The sequence below is a fragment of the Odontesthes bonariensis genome, chromosome 14 (genome assembly GCF_027942865.1).
Source record: "Odontesthes bonariensis isolate fOdoBon6 chromosome 14, fOdoBon6.hap1, whole genome shotgun sequence".
Lineage (NCBI taxonomy): Eukaryota > Metazoa > Chordata > Actinopteri > Atheriniformes > Atherinopsidae > Odontesthes > Odontesthes bonariensis.
This window is the reverse complement of record NC_134519.1, coordinates 14,491,531-14,501,570: the sequence shown is the minus strand read 5'-3', so window position 1 is coordinate 14,501,570 and position 10,040 is coordinate 14,491,531. Positions and strand designations below refer to the sequence as shown.

General features: G+C 38.3%; 2 long non-coding RNA genes across 2 annotated transcripts; both read left to right on the top strand.

Moving 5' to 3' along the window:
* The first annotated feature begins 4,499 nt into the window (after positions 1-4,499).
* Positions 4,500-5,321, top strand: LOC142398274 (uncharacterized). The gene is made up of 3 exons (XR_012772771.1): positions 4,500-4,629; positions 4,802-4,891; positions 5,004-5,321. It is a non-coding gene; the product is annotated as an uncharacterized LOC142398274 (long non-coding RNA).
* Positions 5,322-8,012: 2,691 nt separating this feature from the next.
* LOC142398273 (uncharacterized) lies at positions 8,013-8,766 on the top strand. Its single transcript, XR_012772770.1, has 3 exons — positions 8,013-8,168; positions 8,341-8,430; positions 8,543-8,766. It is a non-coding gene; the product is annotated as an uncharacterized LOC142398273 (long non-coding RNA).
* Positions 8,767-10,040: the final 1,274 nt, after the last annotated feature.

Here is a 10,040-nt window from a genome sequence, read left to right as displayed (position 1 = left end):
TAAATGTATTAAAAAATAAAAATAAAAATAATAAAAATAATAATAATATTAATTATACATATGATGCTAAAATAAAAATACAACCCCCCACCACCACACACACACACACACACACACAACCATTAAGACTTATTATTTAGTAGCCTAATTGACCAAGGGACCATTGAAAATTTGAACCTATTCGTTTTACATTTCGGCACCCTGTGTCTTCTTCCTGAGGGCAGTATCTCATATTCACCATGCAAAATATGTTCACCATCCACTAAGATTTTCAGACTTTGCCTTTTCACTGTTTCATCAAATAACGCTTGCAAAGATGTGGAAGTGGGCATGCCCATTATTTTCCCCGCTCTCTTGATGAGAGTTTGGAGTTCACCTTTCAATTTAATAGACAGGTTCCCAAACCATACAATAATCCCATATTTAATAATGGATTCAATGGAAGCCCTGTAAAAGGCAAACATTATTTCTTTCTCAATGCCAAACACTCTCAGCCTCCTCAAAAAATGTAGACGCTGGTTGATTCTTGCATTTAAAAATTCAATATGCTGGCCCCATTTTAATTGGGAATCAAACACCACACCTACGTATTTGTATGTGGAGACCTGCTCCACTGCCTCCCCATTCACAGTCACCACCTCATGGTTAACTTTTGACCTGGGGTCGAAGACCATTTCTTTTATTTTGCTTACATTTAACACCAGATTGTTTAGTTCACACCACAACACAGCTCTATCTTTTTCTGACTGATAGCTAGAAGAATCAGAGTCGTGTGTCAGTAGACTAAGAATGACTGTGTCATCTGAAAACTTGATTATGTAATTGTTTGTGTGGTGGTTTCTGTATTCGTATAGTGTGAACAATAACGGGGAACTCACACAACCTTGTGGGACCCCGGTGTTAATTGTCAGTGTGTCAGAGAGTGTATAGTTTATCCTGACCTGTTGTGTTCTATCAGTGAGAAATGCATTGTACCATTTAATGATTACCGGGCTGACATGCATTTGCTGTAACTTCTCTAAAAGAATACTGGGCACAATTGTATTAAACGCAGAACTAAAATCCATAAAAAGAAGCCTGGCATATTTCTTGGTGTTTTCAAGGTGCTTGAGTATGAGATGTGATGTGGTGCATAAGGCATCAGCAGTGCTCCTTCTATCTTTATACGCAAACTGATAGGGGTCAAGAAGATGTTGCACCTGTGCTCTTAACTCCCCCAGCATTATACGCTCCAATGATTTCATCACCACGGAAGTTAATGCGACTAGCCTGAAATCGTTATTCTCACGTGAACAGGGTTTTTTAGGTACTGGAATTATTATTGCTTTTCTCCAAGCTGTGGGTATTGTGTGTCTGTGTACTGAGAGCTGGAACAGAGGGCCCCAAGCTGGTGCAAGTTCTTGCGCAAAATCATGTAGAATGAATGATGAAATCCCATCCGGCCCACTCGCTTTCCTTGTATGCAAGGCTCTGAATGCTCTCACAACAGCAGGGGTGTCAATAACTATTTGTGCATCGTCTACATTGTCATTACATGGTAGACTTGAAGTCATATGATCTACAATATCAAACCTTTTATAAAATAAATTCAACTCATTTGCACGCTCCAATTCATTGCAAACATTAAGTGTCCTTGGCCTATTATTTAAGTTTGTCATGTCCTTTACAGAGTCCCACATCTTTTTTGTGTCCTTATTTAGAAATGTTTCTTTAATCTTCAGTCTATGTTTTTCCCGCGCCTCCCTTAGTTTCCATTTCAGTTCTTTTTGGACGCTCCTCAACTCGATTGTGTCGTTATTCTTGAAGGCTCACTTTTTACGCGTGATGCATTCTTTAATGTCGGGGGTGATATAGCCCTTATCGTTAGGGTAAATTTTTATATTTTTCTTAGGCACCACTGCCTCCACGCAAAAATGTATATAGTCCGTAATCACTTCCACCTTATAGTCCAGGTTCTCCTCCTGATTGAAGACGTCCCAGTCCGTCGCATAAAAACAACCACTGAGTTGTTCTTTGTAAGAGTCCGCCCAAACACTAACAGATTTTGTGATGGGTTTGCTTTCTTTAATTGCCGGTTTAAACACGGGGATTAACTGGATGGTGTTATGATCGGAGTTTGACAGCGGAGGCCTGATTTTAGCAGCATATGCGTTGACAACATTGCCAAAGCATTTGTCCAGTATTCTGTCCTTCCTAGTATTTTTTTTTTTACATATTGCTGAAAGCCAGGAAGTGCGATGTTCAGGTTGCAATGATTAAAATCCCCCAGAATGAAGATTGGCGCGTCAGGTTTGTTTTTGAGTTGCTGGTGGACACAGTCCGCAATGCGCGAGGCCGCCCTTGCCGCATTACCACTCGGTGGTATGTATACTACACAAAGGAAGATATTCCCATAGTCCCTTGGCAGGTAAAAAGGTCTTAAACTAATGCACAAAAGTTCAACGTCGGGTGAGCACACTTTATCCTTGACAGCATAGTTTGTACACCACGAGTCTTTGATATAGACACAAACGCCACCTCCCCTTCTTTTCCCCGAGCTCCAATCCCTGTCCAACCGGACATTGGTGAACCCCTGAACGTGAGTCAGTTGGTCTGGAAAGTCTTCTTGGAGCCAGGTCTCAGTGAAGGAGATCAAGCATGCCTCTCGGTACTCGTGGCAAAATCTCGTGTTTAGGCGTAGCTCGTCAAACTTACTCCTATCTCATAATTACAAGATAAGATCTCAATATTACAAGATAACCTGGGAATTGTTTTATTTTTGAGTGAATGCAATACTCCATCGTAGGTATCCTATCTGAATCTGAAGATCTTTGAAATCTTATTTCCCCCAAAATATTCAATATTTGCCTGTGTGGTTCGGTTACACACACGTGCGCACGCACACACACACACACACACAATGATATTAATTCATACATACCTTAAGAAATTGTGTATAAAATAAAGGGGAAAATCACACAAAACAAAGATTTTAAAATAAAGATTGCTTGAAAGAAATAGGTTGAAAACCAACATTTGAAAACCTCACCAACCTATCTAAGAACTCTTACAAACCTCTAAGATCATGTCTTCAGTACGTTGCTCACTCCAAAACAAATAAATGATCAGATTCACAAAGTTTCTGCAAAGGTTGACCAGCAACTTTTGAGCTAATCTTCATTTGGTTCAAAAACAGGACTTTAAAGTCGTGGACAAACACATGTATCATGTCGTTTTTCACAACTGTAAAGCACTCATAACCTCAGAGCTGAAAAACAAGAAGAATCTGTTTCATTTCAACTGAAATGAATTCAGTTTTATTTCTATAGCGCCAAATTACAACCAAAGTCATCTCGAGGCACTTCGAAGATAATTGGTTTGAATCCGATTCAAGTCAATTAGAATCCAAGTCATTGTAATAGAATCATAATCCAGTTGCCCCCGAGGACTGAAGAAACAATCTCAATGTCAGAGTTATCTGAGTCACTTAACAAAGATATACCATCCCATTTTATTTCTAAAGCACCTTGAAAACAACGTAACAGTTGACCAAAGAGTTGTACAATACAGTATAAGAGAAATAAAAATAAAAAACATAGCACATACGTGAAATTAAAATGCAGATAGAGATAAAATGGACAATTAAAAAAGAATGAAATAAAATTGAATAAAATGAACACACAGGACCTATAAAAATTTTGAAGAAAAGAGTACAAGAATAAGATTTAAATCACAGACAACGACTCACACTAGGTCAAAGGCCAGTGAGCACAAGTGAGCTCTTAAAAGAGTTTTAAAAAATGGCAACAGAGGGAACCTGTCTGACCTGCAGTGGTTCCACATTTGGGAAGCTGCAGCTGAGAAGCCTCTGTCTCCTATTGATTTATAAATGTTTTACATCCTGTTAAAAGCATCTGGTCAGCTGCTCTGAGAGCATGTGGTGGTACATAAGGATGAAGCAGTTCAGAAAGATAAAAAGGGGGCAAGACCATTAACGGATAAAAGAATTTTAAAATGGATTCATGATATGGACAGGAAGCCAGTAAAGGGACGCCAAAACCCGAGTGATGTGCTCTCGTTTTGCCTGCACCAGCCATCCAGGCGTGAGGTAATAAAAGCATGGATCACTGTCTCTAGGTGGCATCTAGACAGGAGGGACTTGATTTTTGACAGCTGCCTCAACTGAAAAAAAGAAAAAAACAGGAGATAAGACATGTTATGAAACTGTGATTACTGTCATCATTTTGTCTGCACAATATTTGGGTCTCTGTAAACAAAACTCCATATTTCTCCATATACAATGTATATCAAACAGCTGTAATTTCTACACAACTTACCAGATATTTTACGACTCAAGATGTGGTCAAGCCTCAACTCGTGAAATACTCCTGTGACGTCTTTAGATGGTGTAAAGCATTGGTACCGTTGGTGCTTCCTCTTTGTTCACATGAAAGCAGCCGGTGGGCAGCTAGTATATAAAGACCCGTGTGTTTCATAATCTTTAGTTCCTCCGCCATGGACAAAGGTTTACTGCGGGCCCTGTTGACTCTGGAGGTCTTCCTGCTCACCGCAGCCTTCACCTCTTCAGGTGAGGCTGCTCTTCTGACCGATGACCGTCAACAAGGAGAGCAACAACAGCCCGCTGATCTGGTAAGACAACGGTCAGACATTTTTATTGTGATGTCAGAACCTTGTGTTTTCACATCAGATTTGTTTACTTGTGAAGTAAAAAGTTTTAGTTAAAATTTATATTACAAGGTAACAGCATGAAAGGACATTTTTTTCATGCAACAATGATACATTTATCTTTATTTTGTCACAGAATGTGAGAGAAGGAGAAGTGGAAAAGGTGAGGGTACGAGTCAGGAGACACTGCAGCTCCAAACAAGGAGGATGCGGTCCTTTCATAGTGGTAAGCTTGCTTCGCTCTGAACGTATTTGTTGGTTAAGAAAGTGGAAAACTACAAATCTAATCAAAATACTGAAAATGTGGATAACAGTTGGTTATTCTTTCTACTGTTTAGAAGCCGAAAACAAAACCCACCAAGGCTGCTTTACTTGTTTGAAGGAAAATGTCAAGATGATGGAAACACATTCATGTGTGCATGTGAACATCAGAGGTTCAAAGGAAGTTTTTAAGGAATTGCTATGTTATGCTTCAACCCACAAAGGAATCTCCGCTTTGCCATTTATTGCCATGCTTCTGATCTGCTGATTACTATTACAAAATAAAATATTAACACATTGATTTTGTGTGATTTCTGTCCACATTTGAAATGCCATGTATCTGATTAAAATCAGAATCAGAATCAAGTTTATTGCCATGTTTCCACTTACAAGGAATTTGACTTGGTGTAGTTGGAGCAGAGTATTAAGTAAAGATAATATAGAAATATATACAATCTCTAAAAATAATGAGCTGCTGTGCAAGTTGAATGCTATAAATACAATAAATATGCAAATAAACAACAATATGAATTGGTCCCAAATAAATAGACGCTGTGCATTAATGTAACCCAGAAGGTCTGAAGATGCTACGTTAGCTTTTAGGTCTGGAAGGCGAAAGGGAGAGAGTCATTGTCAAGGGGGGCTCTGGGCCTTGTTGATAAGGCTAGTAGCTGTAAAAACAATAAATGTGCAAATAAACAACAGGATGAATCTCAAAATTATGAGATAGTATTTCAAAATTATGAGATAATTATCTCATAAACACGAGATAAGATCTCATAATTATGAGATAACTGTCTGCATGAGATGATATGTCCGCTAATAGACTCAGCAGCTTTAGTTCGACTAGTGTCTGACTGATTTAGCAAGACAATAATGGACGTCTCTCGTGGAATTTGTTTTTATTCCCTTCTTGGCATGGTTCATTGGGAAATATTAGCATTTCCCAGGATGGATAGGGATTAAAATAAGCATGTCAACGCTACGAAGGCGACTGAAATCGTTGGGGTTGTACCGGAGGAAAGCCCAATCTGACCTGCTGGAAGTTGTGCTCTTCGTGCAAGAGCAACTAAACCAATATGGTGTGTTACATGGCTACAGATTCATGCATTTGAAATGCATCCAGGCTGGCTTAGTAGTTAGTCTACGATGGAGTATTGCATTCACTTAATAATAAAAAATTCACCACGTTATCTCATACTTACGAGATAACTATCTCATTATTACAAGATAAGATCTCAAAATCATGAGATAATTATCTCATAATTACGAGATAAGATCTCAAAATTACAAGATAACCTGGGAATTGTTTTATTTTTGAATGAATACAATACTCCATCGTAGGTATCCTATCTGAATCTGAAGATCTTTGAAATCTCATTTCCACCAAAATATCCAATATTTGCCTGTGTGGTTCGGTTACACACACACGTGCGCATGCACACACACACACACACACACACACACAAACACACACACACACACACACACACACACACACACACACACACACTGATATTAATTCATACATACCTTAAGAAATTGTGTATAAAATAAAGGGGAAAATCACACAAAAAAAAGATTTTAAAATAAAGATTACTTGAAAGAAATAGGTTGAAAACCAACATTTGAAAACCTCACCAACCTATCTAAGAACACGTACAAACCTCTAAGATCATGTCTTCAGTACTTTGCTCACTCCAAAACAAATAAATGATCAGATTCACAAAGTTCCTGCAAAGGTTGACCAGCAACTTTTGAGCTAATCTTCATTTGGTGGAAAAAACATGACTTTAAAGTCGTGGACAAACACGTGTATCACGTAGTTTTTCACAACTGTAAAGCACTCATAACCTCAGAGCTGAAAAACAAGAAGAATCTGTTTCATTTCAACTGAAATGAATTCAGTTTTATTTCTATAGCGCCAAATTACAACCAATGTCATCTCGAGGCACTTCAAAGATAATTGGTTTGAATCCGATTCAAGTCAATTAGAATCCAAGTCATTGTAATAGAATCATAATCCAGTTGCCCCCGAGGACTGAAGAAACAATCTCAATGTCAGAGTTATCTGAGTCACTTAACAAAGATATACCATCCCATTTTATTTCTAAAGCACCTTGAAAACAACGTAACAGTTGACCAAAGAGTTGTACAATACAGTATAAGAGAAATAAAAATAAAAAACATAGCACATACGTGAAATTAAAATGCAGATAGAGATAAAATGGACAATTAAAAAAGAATGAAATAAAATTGAATAAAATGAACACACAGGACCTATAAAAATTTTGAAGAAAAGAGTACAAGAATAAGATTTAAATCACAGACAACGACTCACACTGGGTCAAAGGCCAGTGAGCACAAGTGAGCTCTTAAAAGAGTTTTAAAAAATGGCAACAGAGGGAACCTGTCTGACATGCAGTGGTTCCACATTTGGGAGCTGCAGCTGAGAAGCCTCTGTCTCCTATTGATTTATAAATGTTTTACATCCTGTTAAAAGCATCTGGTCAGCTGCTCTGAGAGCATGTGGTGGTACATAAGGATGAAGCAGTTCAGAAAGATAAAAAGGGGGCAAGACCATTAACGGATAAAAGAATTTTAAAATGGATTCATGATATGGACAGGAAGCCAGTAAAGGGACGCCAAAACCCGAGTGATGTGCTCTCGTTTTGCCTGCACCAGCCATCCAGGCGTGAGGTAATAAAAGCATGGATCACTGTCTCTAGGTGGCATCTAGACAGGAGGGACTTGGTTTTTGACAGCTGCCTCAACTGAAAAAAAGAAAAAAACAGGAGATAAGACATGTTATGAAACTGTGATTACTGTCATCATTTTGTCTGCACAATATTTGGGTCTCTGTAAACAAAACTCCATATTTCTCCATATACAATGTATATCAAACAGCTGTAATTTCTACACAACTTACCAGATATTTTACGACTCAAGATGTGGTCAAGCCTCAACTCGTGAAATACTCCTGTGACGTCTTTAGATGGTGTAAAGCATTGGTACCGTTGGTGCTTCCTCTTTGTTCACATGAAAGCAGCCGGTGGGCAGCTAGTATATAAAGACCCGTGTGTTTCACACTCTTTAGTTCCTCCGCCATGGACAAAGGTTTACTGCTGGCCCTGTTGACTCTGGAGGTCTTCCTGCTCACCGCAGCCTTCACCTCTTCAGGTGAAGCTGCTCTTCTGACCGATGACCGTCAACAAGGAGAGCAACAACAGCCCGCTGATCTGGTAAGACAACGGTCAGACATTTTTATTGTGATGTCAGAACCTTGTGTTTTCACATCAGATTTGTTTACTTGTGAAGTAAAAAGTTTTAGTTAAAATTTATATTACAAGGTAACAGCATGAAAGGACATTTTTTTCATGCAACAATGATACATTTATCTTTATTTTGTCACAGAATGTGAGAGAAGGAGAAGCGGAAAAGGTGAGGGTACGAGTCAGGAGACACTGCAGCTCCAAACGAGGAGGATGCGGTCCTTTCATAGTGGTAAGCTTGCTTCGCTCTGAACGTATTTGTTGGTTAAGAAAGTGGAAAACTACAAATCTAATCAAAATACTGAAAATGTGGATAACAGTTGGTTATTCTTTCTACTGTTTAGAAGCCGAAAACAAAACCCACCAAGGCTGCTTTACTTGTTTGAAGGAAAATGTCAAGATGATGGAAACACATTCATGTGTGCATGTGAACATCAGAGGTTCAAAGGAAGTTTTTAAGGAATTGCTATGTTATGCTTCAACCCACAAAGGAATCTCCGCTTTGCCATTTATTGCCATGCTTCTAATCTGCTGATTACTATTACAAAATAAAATATTAACACATTGATTTTGTGTGATTTCTGTCCACATTTGAAATGCCATGTATCAGATTAAAATCAGAATCAGAATCAAGTTTATTGCCATGTTTCCACTTACAAGGAATTTGACCTGGTGTAGTTGGAGCAGAGTATTAAGTAAAGATAATATAGAAATATATACAATCTCTAAAAATAATGAGCTGCTGTGCAAGTTGAATGCTATAAATACAATAAATGTGCAAATAAACAACAATATGAATTGGTCCCAAATAAATAGACGCTGTGCATTAATGTAACCCAGAAGGTCTGAAGATGCTACGTTAGCTTTTAGGTCTGGAAGGCGAAAGGGAGAGAGTCATTGTAAAGGGGGGCTCCGGGCCTTGTTGATAAGGCTAGTAGCTGTAAATACAATAAATGTGCAAATAAACAACAGGATGAATCTCAAAATTATGAGATAGTATTTCAAAATTATGAGATAATTATCTCATAAACACGAGATAAGATCTCATAATTATGAGTTAACTGTCTGCATGAGATGATATGTCCGCTAATAGACTCAGCAGCTTTAGTTCGACTAGTGTCTGACTGATTTAGCAAGACAATAATGGACGTCTCTCGTGGAATTTGTTTTTAATCCCTTCTTGGCATGGTTCATTGGGAAATATTAGCATTTCCCAGGATGGATAGGGATTAAAATAAGCATGTCAACGCTACGAAGGCGACTGAAATCGTTGGGGTTGTACAGGAGGAAAGCCCAATCTGACCTGCTGGAAGTTGTGCTCTTCGTGCAAGAGCAACTAAACCAATATGGTGTGTTACATGGCTACAGATTCATGCATTTGAAATGCATCCAGGCTGGCTTAGTAGTTAGTCTACGATGGAGTATTGCATTCACTTAATAATAAAAAATTCACCACGTTATCTCATACTTACGAGATAACTATCTCATTATTACAAGATAAGATCTCAAAATCATGAGATAATTATCTCATAATTACAAGATAAGATCTCAAAATCATGAGATAATTATCTCATAATTACGAGATAACCTGGGAATTGTTTTATTTTTGAGTGAATGCAATACTCCATCGTAGGTATCCTATCTGAATCTGAAGATCTTTGAAATCTCATTTCCACCAAAATATTCAATATTTGCCTGTGTGGTTCGGTTACACACACACGTGCGCGTGCACACACACACACACACACACACACACACACACACACACACACACACACACACACACACACACACACACACAATGATATTAATTCATACATACCTTAAGAAATTGTGTGTAAA